Source organism: Halichoerus grypus, chromosome 1 (genome assembly GCF_964656455.1).
Source record: "Halichoerus grypus chromosome 1, mHalGry1.hap1.1, whole genome shotgun sequence".
Lineage (NCBI taxonomy): Eukaryota > Metazoa > Chordata > Mammalia > Carnivora > Phocidae > Halichoerus > Halichoerus grypus.
The window spans coordinates 126,159,167-126,175,176 of record NC_135712.1 but is presented as its reverse complement, the minus strand read 5'-3'; positions in this window follow the sequence as shown (position 1 = coordinate 126,175,176).

The window sequence follows — 16,010 nt, the reverse complement described above, 5'->3', positions numbered from 1 at the left end:
GGTCCTGGGGACTATCTGATCTGACATTTCCCAAGCCAGACAGCCGAGGACAGCCTCTGAAAGATCATCTCTCTCTTTCATTCCCCCCCCGCCCCACCCCTAGAATATTTTACAGGAGTTTGCAGTGTATCTGACCCTCACTGGAAAGGATTTATTAGGCCCTTAGGGCTAGAGGACATTGTAACCTAGATGAGAAGGACTGAGTTTCCATTCCTCTGCTTATTCATAGAAGCTGTAGCAAGACACATAGATGTTTTTGAGCCTTGATTTTTTCACCAGTCAAATGGGAATAATGTGGAAAGCCATGTATTATCAACTGATAATCAAAAGAGATCCCGATGTGGAAAGCATAAAATTATTTATTGAGCACTTACTGTGTGCCATGTAATCTACCAGGCCTGGGGATGCAGTGATGGAGCAAAGATAGACGTAGTCACTTTTCATATGGGTTTACTTGAGTCTATTTGGAAAGTTAGATATTCAGTTTTTAAAAGGCACACAAACAAATGTCAACTTTAACTGTGACAAATGCCCCAATGTGGAGGTATATGGTGTTGTGAGAAGCTGTATTAGGGGCATCTATTCTGGGTTGAAGGTCAGAAAAGTCTTCCACAGTAGTGACAACTGAGCTACAGTCTGAAGAGAAAATAAGAAGTCACTAGGAGAAGAGCTAGAGGCAGGGGAACAGTGGGTACAAGGCCCCATAAAGAAGAGACCCAGAGTGTATACAAGGGACTGAAAGATCATGCAGAAGGACCACTGGCACCTTGCCCTGACACAATTTTTTTTTCTTAACATATAATGTATTATTTGTTTCAAGGGTACAGGACTGTGATTCATCAGTCTTACATAATTCACAGCACTCACCGTAGCACATACCCTCCCCAATGTCCATCACCCAGCCACCCCATCCGCCCACCCCCCTCCTCTCCAGCAACCCTCAGTTTGTTTCCTGAGATTAAGAGTCTCTTATGGTTTGTCTCCCTCTCTGGTTTCATCTTGTTTCATTTTCCCCTCCCTTCCCCTATGATCCTCTGCCTTGTTTCTCAAATTCCTCATATCAGTGAGATCATATGATACTTGTCTTTCTCTGATTGACTTACTTCGCTTAGCATAATACCCTCTAGTTCCATCCACGTCATTGCAAATGGCAAGATTTCATTCTTTTTGATGGCTGAGTAATACTCCATTGTGTGTGTGTGTGTGTGTGTGTGTGTGTGTGTGTGTGTGTACACACAATCTTCTTTATCCATTCATCTGTCGATGGACATCTGGGCTGTTTCCATAGTTTTTGCCCTGCCACTATTAAGGCTACACATTGCATACAGTCAGAGGGGAGAATAAAAACAACTTTGCATCCTTAGACAACCACAGAAAAATCAGAAAAACCATGTCTAATCCTACTTTTCAGATTGAATCAATCTCTGAGCCATGCCTTGAAAGTCAAAACCAACTTTATCTCTGACTTTTATGACCTTGATGTCTTCAGATTTATATTTGAAGATACGATAATCAAATGAGGAACTTCTGGTTTTTGAGCAATGAAAATAATAGTCAGACTGATTGTAACTTTATAGCATTTTTAAACATTCACATTTTCCTTTATTCAGGGTGTCCCATTCTTCTGAAAGTTGGACTCTTGCAAACAGTGAAAGCTCATTTCTTAGGGTTTTTGTCTCCCTCTGGGCTCTCTCTTGATGGTGCTAGTGTGGCTGCAGTGGCCTCAAGTGAGTCTAGAGGGATTTAGTTGGAGCCAGCTCACAGAGTCCTGCAGGTTACTTCAGAAGTCTTGTCTTTACCTTGAGGTCAGGAAGGAAGCCACTGGGGGTCATAGGGACATGATCTCTTTTTTTTCCCTAAGTTTTTATTTAAATTCAAGTTAGATAACATATAATGTAGTATTGGTTTCAGGAGTAGAATTTAGTGATTCATCACTTACATATAACCCCCAGTGCTCATCCCAACAAGTACCCTCCTTAATGCCCATCATCCATTTAGCCCATCCCCCACTCACCTCCCCTCCAGCAACTCTCTGTTTTCTATAATTAAGAGTCCCTTATGGTTTGCCTCTCTCTCTGTTTTTATCTTATTTTATTTTTTCTTCCCTTCCCCTATGTTCATGTTGTTTCTTAAATTCCACATATGAATGAAATCATTTGATACTTGTCTTTCTTTGACTGACTTATTTCGCTCAGCATAACACCCTCCAGTTCCATCCATGTCGTTGCAAATGACAAGATCTCATTCCTTTTGATGGCTGCATAATATTCCATTGTATATATATACCACATCTTCTTTATCCATTCATCAGTCAGTGGATAGTTGGGCTCTTTCCATAATTTGGCTATTGTTGATAGTGCTGCTATAAATATTGGGGTGCATTGTGCCCCTTTGAATCAGTATTTTTGTATCCTTTGGGATAAATACATAGTAGTACAATTGCTGGGTTGTAGGGTAGTTCTATTTTTAACCTTCTGAGGAATTTCCATACTGTTTTCCAGAGTGGCTGCACCAGCTTGCATTCCCACCAACAGTATAAGAGGGTTCCCCTTTCTCCACATCCTTGCCAACATCTGTTGTTTCTTGAGTTGTTAATTTTAGCCATTCTGACAGGTGGGATCTCATTGTGGATTTGATTTGTATTTCCCTGATGATGAGTGATGTTGAGCATTTTTTCATGTGAGGAATATGATGTCTTCAAACATAAGTGCTTGCAGAGTGAATAGTGCATTAGAGACAGAGTAAGTGGACATGTTAGAAGGCCACCGTAGTAACCGAGTTGAGAGAAGATAGAGGTTTGCTCTGGGGTGGGGATGGTGGTTGTGGAATAGAGAGGAGAATGGAATTGAAGGATATTTAGGTGATAAAATGAACAGGACTTGATTCTGCCTGAGAACCAGTTGGGTGGTGAAGCCACGCCCTGAATAGGGAAGCACCGGAAGAGGGGCAGGCCTAAGGGTTTATAAAGTCCACATGCAGGAAAAGTCTGATTCTGTTTTTCCAGCAATTGAAGAATTCCTCAGATGATGGTACAGTTATACATAAGCTATTCCAAACTACATGGTGCTTTAAAGCCAGCATTCCCAAATCTCAGTGTGTAATCCTTTAAACCCTCTGGTAGAATGCACAGAATTCATTCCTTTGTCAAAGCCACTATTGTACCTCCTTGGAGAACTCATTTAAATGTATATGGCAGAGGAAGCATTAAGCCAGAATTTCCCTCTCTTAATAACCTCTTATGTTTACATGGTATTTTAAAATTCACAAGATACTTTATCACAGTGCTACTCAAAGCATGGTCTCCAGAAGGCAGCATCAGCATTACTTGGGAGCTTGTTAGAAATGCAGATATTCAGACCTTTTGAATCAGAAACTTGTATTGTGGGTGTTAGAAGCATGGAGGTCTGCAGTCTGTGTTTTGGCAAGTTCTCCAGGTGATTCTGCTGCATGCTCAAGTTTGAGAAGCACTGCTTAGCATATAATATCTCTTCCATGCTTAACAATAATTGTGGAAGGTGGGTATTATTATTCTTGTGTCACTAAAGAAGAACTGAGGCTCTCACAAGTTAAACGATTTGCTTAAGCATATAGTTGGTGGTGACAAAAGTTGAAATCCAGTCCATGGTTTTTCTAAATCTACATTTAGTGCCTTCATAGCCTTCTTACTTGAAATGAGTGCAAGGACCTTGAGGGAACATATGTGTAAGCTTTGATGGGGATGGAGGGTGGGACTGTGGGTTTGGAAGAGATGGAAGGATATTTTACCTTACACCAAATAATAAACCATCAGATTATATTCTGCCTAGGGAGGGCCTCATAGGTGGGAGCAGGGGTGTGCTGGAGCTTGCTGGTATCAGCTTGTGAGAGGCAATAATGCATATCTCTTCCAAATTCTGCATTCAGTGATGACATGTTGGTAGGTTAAAATGGACCAGGGTGGGAGTATTTACACCACAGAAAATGGCAAAGGCTGCAAATCAGGGCTTTTCACTCCTACTCCCAAGGGCAGATTGTTAAATATTTACCAGCATTCCCCTGGAGGAGAGTCAGAAGATCTCAGAGACAGTGTATCATAAAATAGGGAAGGAGTTGCTGGAAAAGTGGGGCAGGGTCACTGTGATCAAGATAAGGTGTTGCCAGTTATAACCATGAGCCAGAAGTTCCTCCTATGGATTAAGATTACTGGGAACAAATAAATGTATCTTAAATTTTATGCTTTCAGCTGAGCTAACCTAGTCAAGATGGGAAAAAATTACTAAATATACTTGTTTTTGAGACAAGATAACAAACATTTTAAAACAGTGGTCTCTAGTTTTTTTTAAATATGAAAAGCAACATGGACAGGATTTTCATAATAAAGAACACTTCTTCAGCCTTTTCCCCAGCATGGGCTTGAAGTCACTTGTGAGAACTGTTGAACATAATGATAACAGGTGCCATCAACAATACCTACAGAATATGAAAAGAAATGAGTTTTTGCCCAGATCAGGTTTATGTTACATTTCAGTTAAAGTTGAATAAAATTGTATGATTTTTTTTCTAAAAACCCAAGAGAGAGAAAATGTTATTATATTGACATATAGATTCACTCTGGGAGGATTGTTTGAAATGGAACCTACTGTCACTAAAATTTGGATATATTTTGATTTAGAAACCAAGAATGAAAACTTATGATGTTGGATTTTTAACTCAGAATGTCATAGAACTTGGCTATTGACACCAGTGATAGGAATCACTTAGATCCCCCTAACCCTGTGGGTCTCAATCTGGGTTTCACATTAGAATCACTTGCAAAGCTTTCAAAATAGTTGATTCCCAGGCTGCACCCCAGACCAGTTAAATCAGAGTCTGAGAGGGAGACCCAGGCCTTATTTTTAAAGCACCTCAGATGGTTCCAGTGTACAACTAAGGGCAGGAACCCCAGTCCTGGAACAATGACAGAAACTACCCCCTTATTCAGCAGATGAGAGGCCTACAGCCCAAATTGCTTCACTGACTGTCCCTGAGCCACTCAGCTAGCTGCTCACTGGTTTATCATCAATCAGGTAACAGATGTGGAACACCTAGTGCTTGCTCAGTCCTGGGTTGGATGCCATGGAATTTGGAAAGGCCAGTGCAGTAGACTGTGGAGCTCTGTGCTCATAACTCCCACTGGCATTTTCATCCTGGTGAAATCATTCTAAATCAGTAGTTCTTTCAGGTCTTCATTTCATCACGCAATCCTTTCCCCCCCCGCTCCGGGTTTTTCCAGTCCTCTACCTAATATTACTATAATAACAATCCGAATTTGTTTTCCTACTAGCATGCACCAGTTTGTAGTCATATATTTATGAGATTATTATATGAATGTAGACTCCCCCACCAGTCTGTAAGCTCCATGAGGGCAGGGATTGTGTCCGGGTTTTGTTCACTATTCATTTATTTATTCAACCAATATTTTCTGAGTGCCTGCTCTGGGTTGGGCTATTTCAAGAACTAGAATATTGCCTGGAACATAGTAGTCATAGATGTTTCTGTCAGTTACAAAAAGGCCGAGAGAAGCAATGTGGAAGCATAAAGAGGCCGCCCTTTGCCTTGAAGTGTGGTTCTCAGAGTGGTTCCCAGACAAGCAATTTTCAGCATCACCTGGGAACTTGTTAGACATGAAAATCCTTGGGCCCCACTCCAGACCTAGAGAATCAGAAGCTCTGGGGGTGGGCCCAGCAGCCTGGTTTAATGAGCACCCCAGGTGATTCTGATGAATGCAAAGGTTTGAGACCCTCCTCACTAAAGAAGCTGGAGGAATCAGGAGCTGATGATATGCTCCAGGTTTTGTTTTGGCATCAGTTAACAAATGTCCTCCCATCGGCTGCCTCTTTGCCTATCCCTCTTTAAGGCGCCCCACCTGCCCCAGAAAATGCTCAAAGTGACCATCAGATTTTGATCCCCAAGGACAGCTCTTCCATCAAGGTGAGAGAATGCACGGTAGGCACAGCTGAAAGAGATGGTTTCGTGAGGCACTCTTAACAAAACTTTAAGAATATCCTCTTTAAATGAGTTGGCTGTGTTAGGAATCAAAGATACAAGTGTTGGCAGTTTATAAAGCTCGATGCTACCTTGTTCTGTGGTACCTGTTGCCAACTCCAGTTGTTAGCAGCTTGCATTTGCTTTTGTGTCTCCCTTGCTGGGATGGCCAAGAATTTCTGAAGAAGGTCACAAAGCCTTGCTATTCGGTCCACTCTCAAGTCTCACTTTCCAGCTTTGACAAGGCCCTCCCTGGTGCTGCTGCTCATCCTTTTTTTCCTTTCATCTTCGTTCCCAACTGCCCTCTTCCCACTTCCTCCCACCAGCCACTCTCTGACCTCTTTCACTCTCAGCTCTGACCCTGCCACTCCTCTTGGGAAGTGAAGGAGGGTAGTGCGCTCCCTCATGGCTTCTTCTCTCTTCCTCATCTTTCTGCATCTTCACCTGTTCCTTTCCTCACTTTCCATCTCATTTACAAAGGATTTACTGAGAAACTTTTATGTACCATGGACAGTGCAGCCTATAATTCTGCTCTCAGGGTGCATTCCAGGAAAGTGGATTTAAAAAAATATGCAAACAAATATATATATATTATATGAATATATGAGACAGGATAATTATAAATGGGAACAGGAGCCACAAAGGAAATTAATCAGGTCCAAAGAGAGAGAGTAACAGAAAGAGGAAGAGGTGATTTGTTTCTTTCTAGGGCTCTCCTCCCTTTACACATTGTGATTCCAGCCTGGTTTGCTTCCCTTACTTAATTACTATCATGATTTCTCTCTCTTACTCCCAATCCTTTCCTTCTGCCTACAAATAAAATTGACCCACTCCCACTGTAAAACATATCTTCATGATTCTAAGATTGGTTTACAACCGGTGCTTATTTCCCCTTCTCAACTAAAACTGGACCTTCCATTAAACTGGTCATTAGAGTCTAAATCTAGTGGCCATTGCTTAGTATTCATCATTCTTGACTTGCTCTGAGACTGTCCATGTCTCTTTTGATTTAAACCCATTCCTTCCCAGGGTGCCTGGGTGGCTCAGTCGGTTAAGTGTCTTGGTTTTGGCTCAGGTTGTGATCTCAGGGTGGTGAGATAGAGCCCCGCGTCAGGCTCTGCACTCATCACAAAGTCTGCTTGAGATTCTCTCTCTCCCTCTGCCCCCTCCCTGCTTGTGTGCTCAACCTCTCAAATAAATAAATAAATCTTTAAAAAAAATAAGAAACCCATTCCTACCCTAACTTCCGTGAATTGGGGCCAACCTTGTTCTTGAACCTTTCCACATGTGCATCTTTTCTTGTCTTTCTTTGACATCTTCACACCCACCTCCTTTGTGACATCATTTCTTATGTTACCAGGCAGAAGTGACCAGGCCCTCTTCTGCTATCTCACAGCTCGTCCTTAATGAATGGCAGCACTCACCACCCTGCTCTAGCTCTCTCATTCTCCTTTCTGGGTCTGCAGGATGCCTAAGGGCAAGAACTGTGAATCAAACCTTCTGATCCCACCACAGGGCTTTGCCACGGAGGCATTCAATAAATATTTGGAATGGATTGTTATTAGCAGTGGTATTTGGTAGATATTCTTAAGTAGTATCTTCAAATATTCCTGAATTAACTTTATGTATTTGTGCATTTCAGGGATTGTAAGGCCTGGAAGATGGGAATTGGATATTTCAACTTGAGAAGAACTGGATTCTTACTCTCAAACTAAAAGCCAAGGCCATCTGTAGCCCTGGTGCCCATGAACAAGGCCTCAGTAAAGGCTGCCATAGCAACACACAGCATTACTTTGTTTTAGTCAGCATAAATTAGCCTTTTAAAAATATGACTGTGAAGGGTTATGTTATTTTTGTTAAGTATATAATTACTTTTTTGCTTTGAAATACTGCCCCCCCCCCAACATTCCCAACCATTATGACTCTGGAACACATCCCCATGCCACTCTGATACTTTCTCCTCCCAATGAGCGGAAGTGCCTTGTTGGATCACATCTGGCATGTTAATAGATATATCTTTGCACAGTAAAATGCTAAATCATGTGCTGTGGATGCATGGGTGCTGTCAGGGTTTGCAGGAGGAGAGAACTTGTTCAGAAAGTGTTTATGGTACTGAGACTAACAAGCAGCCTCTTAGGGCATGTTTGATTCAGCCAGACTGAGAGTGAGATGAGAAGGCCAAGTGACACAGAATATGGATCAGGGAGGTTAGCAGGAATATGAATTTTAAGGATAGTTGAACCAAACTGCCAGCCCAAGGTTTGTTCATAATCTTTGAACTCTACAGAGTTTTACTTGAGTGTATGAAGACCCAACCATGAATCAAAGACCCAACCACAGAGAAAGCATTCTACTGATTTAAAAAAAACAGAACAAGTTCTGTTTTGTTTTTTTACAGATGCTGATATTTTTTCTGAGTCCTATTCACAAATACTGTTCCTCTTCTTTTTTTTTTTAAAGATTTTTATTCATTTATATGAGAGAGCACAAGTGGGGGGAAGGAGGGGCAGAGAGAAAGGGAGAAGCAGACTCCCTGCTGAGCATGGAGCCCAATATGGGGCTCAATCCCAGGACCCTGGGATCAGGACCTGAGCTGAAGGCAGACACTTAACTGACTGAGCCTCCCAGGCACCCCTCCTGTTCCTCTTTCTAATCAATATGGTAACGCAGTAGGTGGAACAATGGGGCATAAATGGATAACACCTTATGAGTAAAAACCAACCTTCAAACATTGTCCACGAATTTTTTTAAAAAATCATATCCTTTAATATTTCAAAATAGGCCATGATTAGACCTCAACAATCCCAAACTCTACATTTACATACCAGATGTAGGAAAACAAATATTCATCACTTTTTCCATAATTATCCATGTGTAGAGGGGTTTATTATTTGGAGGCCTATTTGTTTAACAGAGTCATCCAAACTCCATGAGCTGAGAGGGACAGGTTTCGAGGAAAGCCTTCAAATATTTGGTTATGCATGATCATTCTCCCTGGGAGCAAGTGGACAAAGTGTGGCACATTTGAATGTTTCTGAGGTCATTTCTAATTCTATGCTAATATTAGATGCCAGTGTGATTAATAATATAACTCATCTGTTGTAGCCACTTGATAATTATTCTCATTAGGCTCATGTATTAATACCATTTTTCCCCATGAGAAAACCAAATTGTTTTATAAATTTTCACTTGCCAAATAAACAACAATTCTCATACTCCAAGAGCAAGACAAGTGCAAATTGCATTTCAATGAGTCTAGAGAAAGGAGATGCTATTTTATTTACTATTTTTAGTTCCACCTGTTCTTCTCAGATATATTTTTACATTACTCTTTGATAGTTTCCTTTACTGAGTGCCCTTTCCCCCCAATTCTTTTGATTCTCTGATTGAAAGTGATTTTTTTTATTTCCAACATCCCACTTTCTTTTTTTTAAATTTTATTTTATTATGTTATGTTTTTTTTTCTTATTTTTTTATTGTTATGTTAATCCCCATACATTACATCATTAGTTTTAGATATAGTGTTCCATGATTCATTGTTTGTGCATAACACCCAGTGCTCCATGCAGAACGTGCCCTCCTCAATACCCATCACCAGGCTAACCCATCCTCCCAACCCCCTCCCCTCTAGAACCCTCAGTTTGTTTTTCAGAGTCCATCGTCTCTCATGGTTCTTCTCCCCCTCCGATTTCCCCCCCTTCATTCTTCCCCTCCTGCTACATTCTTCTTCTTCTTTTTTTCTTTCTTAACATATATTGCATTATTTGTTTCAGAGGTACAGATCTGAGATTCAACAGTCTTGCACAATTCACAGTGCTTACCAGAACACATACCCTCCCCAGTGTCCATCACCCAGTCACCCCATCCCTCCCACCCCACCCCCCACTCCAGCAACCCTCAGTTTGTTTCCTGAGATTAAGAATTCCTCATATCAGTGAGGTCATATGATACATGTCTTTCTCTGTTTGACTTATTTCGCTCAGCATAATACCCTCCAGTTCCATCCACGTCGTTGCAAATGGCAAGATCTTATTCCTTTTGATGGCTGCATAATATTCCATTGTATATATATACCACATCTTCTTTATCCATTCATCTGTCGATGGACATCTTGGCTCTTTCCACAGTTTGGCTATTGTGGACATTGCTGCTATAAACATCAGGGTGCATGTAGCCTTTCGGGTCCCTACTTTTGTATCTTTGGGGTAAATACCCAGTAGTGCAATTGCTGGATCATATGGTAGCTCTATTTTCAACTTTTTGAGGAACCTCCATACTGTTTTCCAGAGTGGCTGCACCAGCTTGCATTCCCACCAACAGTGTAGGAGAGTTCCCCTTTCTCCGCATCCCCGCCAACATCTGTCATTTCCTGACTTGTTAATTTTAGCCATTCTGACTGGTGTGAGGTGGTATCTCATTGAGGTTTTGATTTGGATTTCCCTGATGCCGAGCGATATTGAACACTTTTTCATGTGTCTGTTGGCCGTTTGGATGTCTTCTTTGGAAAAATGTCTGTTCATGTCTTCTGCCCATTTCTTGATTGGATTCTTTGTTCTTTTGGTGTTGAGTTTGATGAGTTCTTTATAGATTTTGGATACTAGCCCTTTATCTGATATGTCATTTGCAAATATCTTCTCCCATTCTGTCAGTTGTCTTTTGGTTTTGTTGACTGTTTCCTTTGCTTTGCAAAAGCTTTTTATCTTGATGAAGTCCCAATAGTTCATTTTTGCCCTTGCTTCCCTTGCCTTTGGCGATGTTTCTAGGAAGAAGTTGCTGCGGCTGAGGTCGAAGAGGTTGCTGCCTGTGTTCTCCTTTAGGATTTTGATGGACTCCTGTCTCACATTGAGGTCTTTCAACCATTTGGAGTCTATTTTTGTATGTGGTGTAAGGAAATGGTCCAGTTTCATTCTTCTGCATGTGGCTGTCCAATTTTCCCAACACCATTTGTTGAAGAGACTGTCTTTTTTCCATTGGACATTCTTTCCTGCTTTGTCAAAGATGAGTTGACCATAGAGTTGAGGGTCCATTTCTGGGCTCTCTATTCTGTTCCATTGATCTATGTGTCTGTTTTTGTGCCAGTACCATACTGTCTTGATGATGACAGCTTTGTAGTAGAGCTGGAAGTCTGAAATTGTGATGCCGCCAGCTTTGCTTTTCTTTTTCAACATTCCTCTGGCTATGCGGGGTCTTTTCTGGTTCCATACAAATTTGAGGATTATTTGTTCCATTTCTTTGAAGAAAGTGGATGGTATTTTGATGGGGATTGCATTGAATGTGTAGATTGCTCTAGGTAGGATTGACATCTTCACAATATTTGTTCTTCCAATCCATGAGCATGGAACGTTTTTCCATTTCTTTGTGTCTTCCTCAATTTCTTTCATGAGTATTTTATAGTTTTCTGAGTACAGATCCTTTGCCTCTTTGGTTAGATTTATTCCTAGGTATCTTATGGTTTTGGGTGCAATTGTAAATGGGATCGACTCCTTAATTTCTCTTTCTTCTGACTTGTTGTTGGTGTATAGGAATGCCACTGACTTCTGTGCATTGATTTTATATCCTGCCACTTGACTGAATTCCTGTATGAGTTCTAGCAGTTTTGGGGTGGAGTCTTTGGGATTTTCCACATAAAGTATCATATCATCTGCAAAGAGTGAGAGTTTGACTTCTTCCTTGCCAATTTGGATGCCTTTGATTTCTTTTTGTTGTCTGATTGCTGTGGCTAGGACTTCCAATACTATGTTGAATAGCAGTGGTGATAGTGGACATCCCTGCCGCGTTCCTGACCTTAGGGGGAAAGCTCTCAGTTTTTCCCCATTGAGAATGATATTCGCTGTAGGTTTTTCATAGATGGCTTTTATGATATTGAGGTATGTACCCTCTATCCCTATACTCTGAAGAGTTTTGATCAAGAAAGGATGCTGTACTTTGTCAAATGCTTTTTCTGCATCTATTGAGAGGATCATGTGATTCTTGTTTTTTCTTTTGTTAATGTATTGTATCACGTTGATTGATTTGCGGATGTTGAACCAACCTTGCAGCCCAGGGATAAATCCGACCTGGTCGTGGTGAATAATCCTTTTAATGTACTGTTGGATCCTATTGGCTAGTATTTTGGTGAGAATTTTTGCATCCATGTTCATCAGGGATATTGGTCTGTAATTCTCCTTTTTGATGGGGTCTTTGTCTGGTTTTGGGATCAAGGTAATGCTGGCCTCATAAAATGAGTTTGGAAGTTTTCCTTCCATTTCTATTTTTTGGAACAGTTTCAGAAGGATAGGTATTAATTCTTCTTGAAATGTTTGGTAGAATTCCCCTGGGAAGCCATCTGGCCCTGGGCTTTTGTGTTTTGGGAGATTTTTGATGACTGCTTCTATTTCCTTAGTGGTTATAGGTCTGTTCAGGTTTTCTATTTCTTCCTGGTTCAGTTTTGGTAGTTGATACATCTCTAGGAATGCATCCATTACTTCCAGGTTATCTAATTTGTTGGCATAGAGTTGCTCATAATATGTTCTTATAATTGTTTGTATTTCTTTGGTGTTGGTTGTGATTTCTCCTCTTTCATTCATGATTTTGTTGATTTGGGTCATTTCTCTTTTCTTTTTGATAAGTCTGGCCAGGGGCTTATCAATCTTGTTAATTCTTTCAAAGAACCAGCTCCTAGTTTCGTTGATCTGTTCTACTGTTCTTTTGGTTTCTATTTCATTGATTTCTGCTCTGATCTATATTATTTCTCTTCTCCTGCTGGGTTTAGGCTTTATTTGCTGTTCTTTCTCCAGCTCCTTTAGGTGTAGGGTTAGGTTGTGTACTTGAGACCTTTCTTGTTTCTTGAGAAAGGCTTGTATTGCTATATACTTTCCTCTTAGGACTGCCTTTGCTGTATCCCAAAGATTTTGAATAGTTGTGTTTTCATTTTCATTGGTTTCCATGAATTTTTTTAATTCTTCTATAATTTCCTGGTTGACCCATTCATTCTTCAGTAGGATGCTCTTTAGCCTCCATGTATTTGAGTTCTTTCTGACTTTCCTCTTGTGATTGAGTTCTAGTTTCAAAGCATTGTGGTCTGAAAATAGGCAGGGGATGATCCCAATCTTCTGGTACCGGTTGAGACCTGATTTATGACCTAGGATGTGATCTATTCTGGAGAATGTTCCATGGGCACTAGAGAAGAATGTGTATTCCGTTGCTTTGGGATGGAATGTTCTGAATATGTCTGTGAAGTCCATTTGGTCCAGTGTGTCATTTAAAGTCTTTATTTCCTTGTTGATCTTTTGCTTAGACGATCTGTCCATTTCAGTGAGGGGGGTGTTAAAGTCCCCCACTATTATTGTATTGTTGTCGATGTGTTTCTTTGCTTTTGTTATTAATTGCCTTATATAATTGGCTGCTCCCATGTTAGGGGCATAGATATTTACAATTGTTAGATCTTGTTGGATAGACCCTTTAAGTATGATATAGTGTCCTTCCTCATCTCTTATTACAGTCTTTGGTTTAAAATCTAATTTGTCTGATAGAAGGATTGCCACCCCAGCTTTCTTTTGGTGTCCATTAGCATGGTAAATGGTTTTCCACCCCCTCACTTTCAATCTGGGGGTCTCTTTGGGTCTAAAATGAGTCTCTTGCAGACAGCATATCGATGGGTCTTGTTTTTTAATCCAATCTGATAGCCTGTGTCTTTTGATTGGGGCATTTAGCCCATTTACATTCAGGGTAACTATTGAAAGATAGGAATTTAGTGCCATTGTATTGCCTGTAAAGTGACTGTTACTGTATATTGTTTGTGTTCCTTTCTGGTCTATGTTGCTTTTAGGCTCTCTCTTTGCTTAGAGGACCCCTTTCAATATTTGTTGTAGGGCTGGTTTCGTGTTTGCAAATTCCTTTAGTTTTTGTTTGTCTGGAAGCTTTTGATCTCTCCTTCAATTTTCAATGACAGCCTAGCTGGATATAGTATTCTTGGCTGCATATTTTTCTCATTTAGTGCTCTGAATATGTCCTGCCAGTCCTTTCTGGCCTGCCAGGTCTCTGTGGATAAGTCTGTTGCCAATCTAATGTTTCTACCATTGTAGGTTACATATCTCTTCTCCCGAGCTGCTTTCAGGATTTTCTCTTTGTCTCTGAGACTCGTAAGTTTTACTATTAGATGTCGGGGTGTTGACCTATTTTTATTGATTTTGAGAGGGGTTCTCTGTGCTTCCTGGATTTTGATGCCTGTTTCCTTCCCCAAATTAGGGAAGTTCTCTGCTATAATTTGCTCCATTATACCTTCTGCACCTCTCTCTCTTTCTTCTTCTTCTGGGATCCCAATTATTCTAATGTTGTTTCGTCTTATGGTATCGTTTATCTCTCGAATTCTGCCCTCGTGATCCAGTAATTGTTTATCTCTCTTTTTCTCAGCTTCTTTATTTTCCATCATTTGGTCTTCTATCTCACTGATTCTTTCTTCTGCCTCATTTATCCTAGCAGTTAGCGCCCCCATATTTGATTGCACCTCATTGATAGCCTTTTTGATTTCTACTTGGTTCGATTTTAGTTCTTTTACTTCTCCAGAAAGGGTTTCTCTAATAACTTCCATGTTTTTTTCAAGCCCAGCTAGTATCTTTAAAGTGATGATTCTGAACTCTAGATCTGACATCGTACTAATGTCCGTATTGAGTAGGTCCCTGGCAGTCGGTACTACCTCTTGTTCTTTTTGTTGAGGTGATTTTTTCCGTCTTGTCATTTTGTGTAGAGGAGAATAGATTAATGAGAGAACAAAATGCTAGCAGGGTAACAACGTCCCCAGAAAATATACTCTAAACAAATCAGAAAAGACCTGAAGCAGTGGGAAAAGAAAGGGAAAGAGAGAAAAAAGAAAAGGAAAGAAAAAAAGAAAAAAGAAAACGATAAAGATAAAAACAAACAAAAGCAGAACAAAACAAACCAAAACAAAAACAATGTGATCAAATATGATCAGGCTGGATTATAGATCAGTGCCACACACTAGATTTTGGGTGTATTTTGGTCTGTTAAAAGAAAGTCCCTCCCAAAATTTTAAAGAAAGAAAAACTTATATATGTACAAAAATAAGGGTTGATATGATGAAGGGATGGAATATGACTGTAAAGATGGAAATTATAAAAAATTTTAAAAAAGGATTTGATAAGTTGTTTGAAAAAAGAAAGAAGAGGATTAAAAAAAAAAAGAAAGAAAGAAAGAAAAAAGGGAGAGAATGTGATCAGGCAGGGGAGTAGAAAAAAACCATGCACTAGAGATTTAGAGTATATTTTGATCTGTTAGAAAAAACTATCTCAAGATTTTAAAGAGAGAACAACTTATATATATATGCCAAAAATACAGGTAACTACTATGAAGGGATAGAATATGACTTTAAAAATGAAAAATAAAAATGTTTTTTTTTTTTAAAAAGGGATTGATAAGATGTTGGTTGAAAAAGGGAAAAAGAAAAATTCAAAAAAAAAGAAAAAAGGAAAAAAGAAAAAAAGACAGTTAAAAAAAATAATTAACTTTGAAAGACTAAAGAATCATGGGAAAAAAGCCATGCATTCTATGTGCAGTATTCCCCTGGTGCTGGAGTTCTGCCATTCTCACTGATCAGTAAACTTGGTCTTGGCTGGTTCTTCTCGCTGATCTTCTGGGGGAGGGGCCTGTTGCCGTGGTTCCCAAATGTCTCTGCCGGAGGCAAAATTGCCCCGCCCTTGCCGGTCCGGGCTAAGTAATCTGCTCGGGTTTGCTCTCCGGAGCTTTTGTTCCCTGCAAGCTCTCCGTACAGCTTTGGAGGCGGAGAGTGAAAATGGTGGCCTCCCAGTCTCCGCCCCGGCGGAGCCGAGAACTCGGCGTCCCGCTCCTCAGCGAGCCCCCAGAGAAAAGCCGTCAGTCACTCCCGTCTCCCCGGTCTCCGGCCGCGCTCCGTGCTCACCCGGCCTGTGACCGCGCCTTTCTATCTGGCACCCGACCCCGTGCGGAGTCTCCAAACCCAGCAGATCCCCGCGGTGCACTCCCGCACCTCTCCT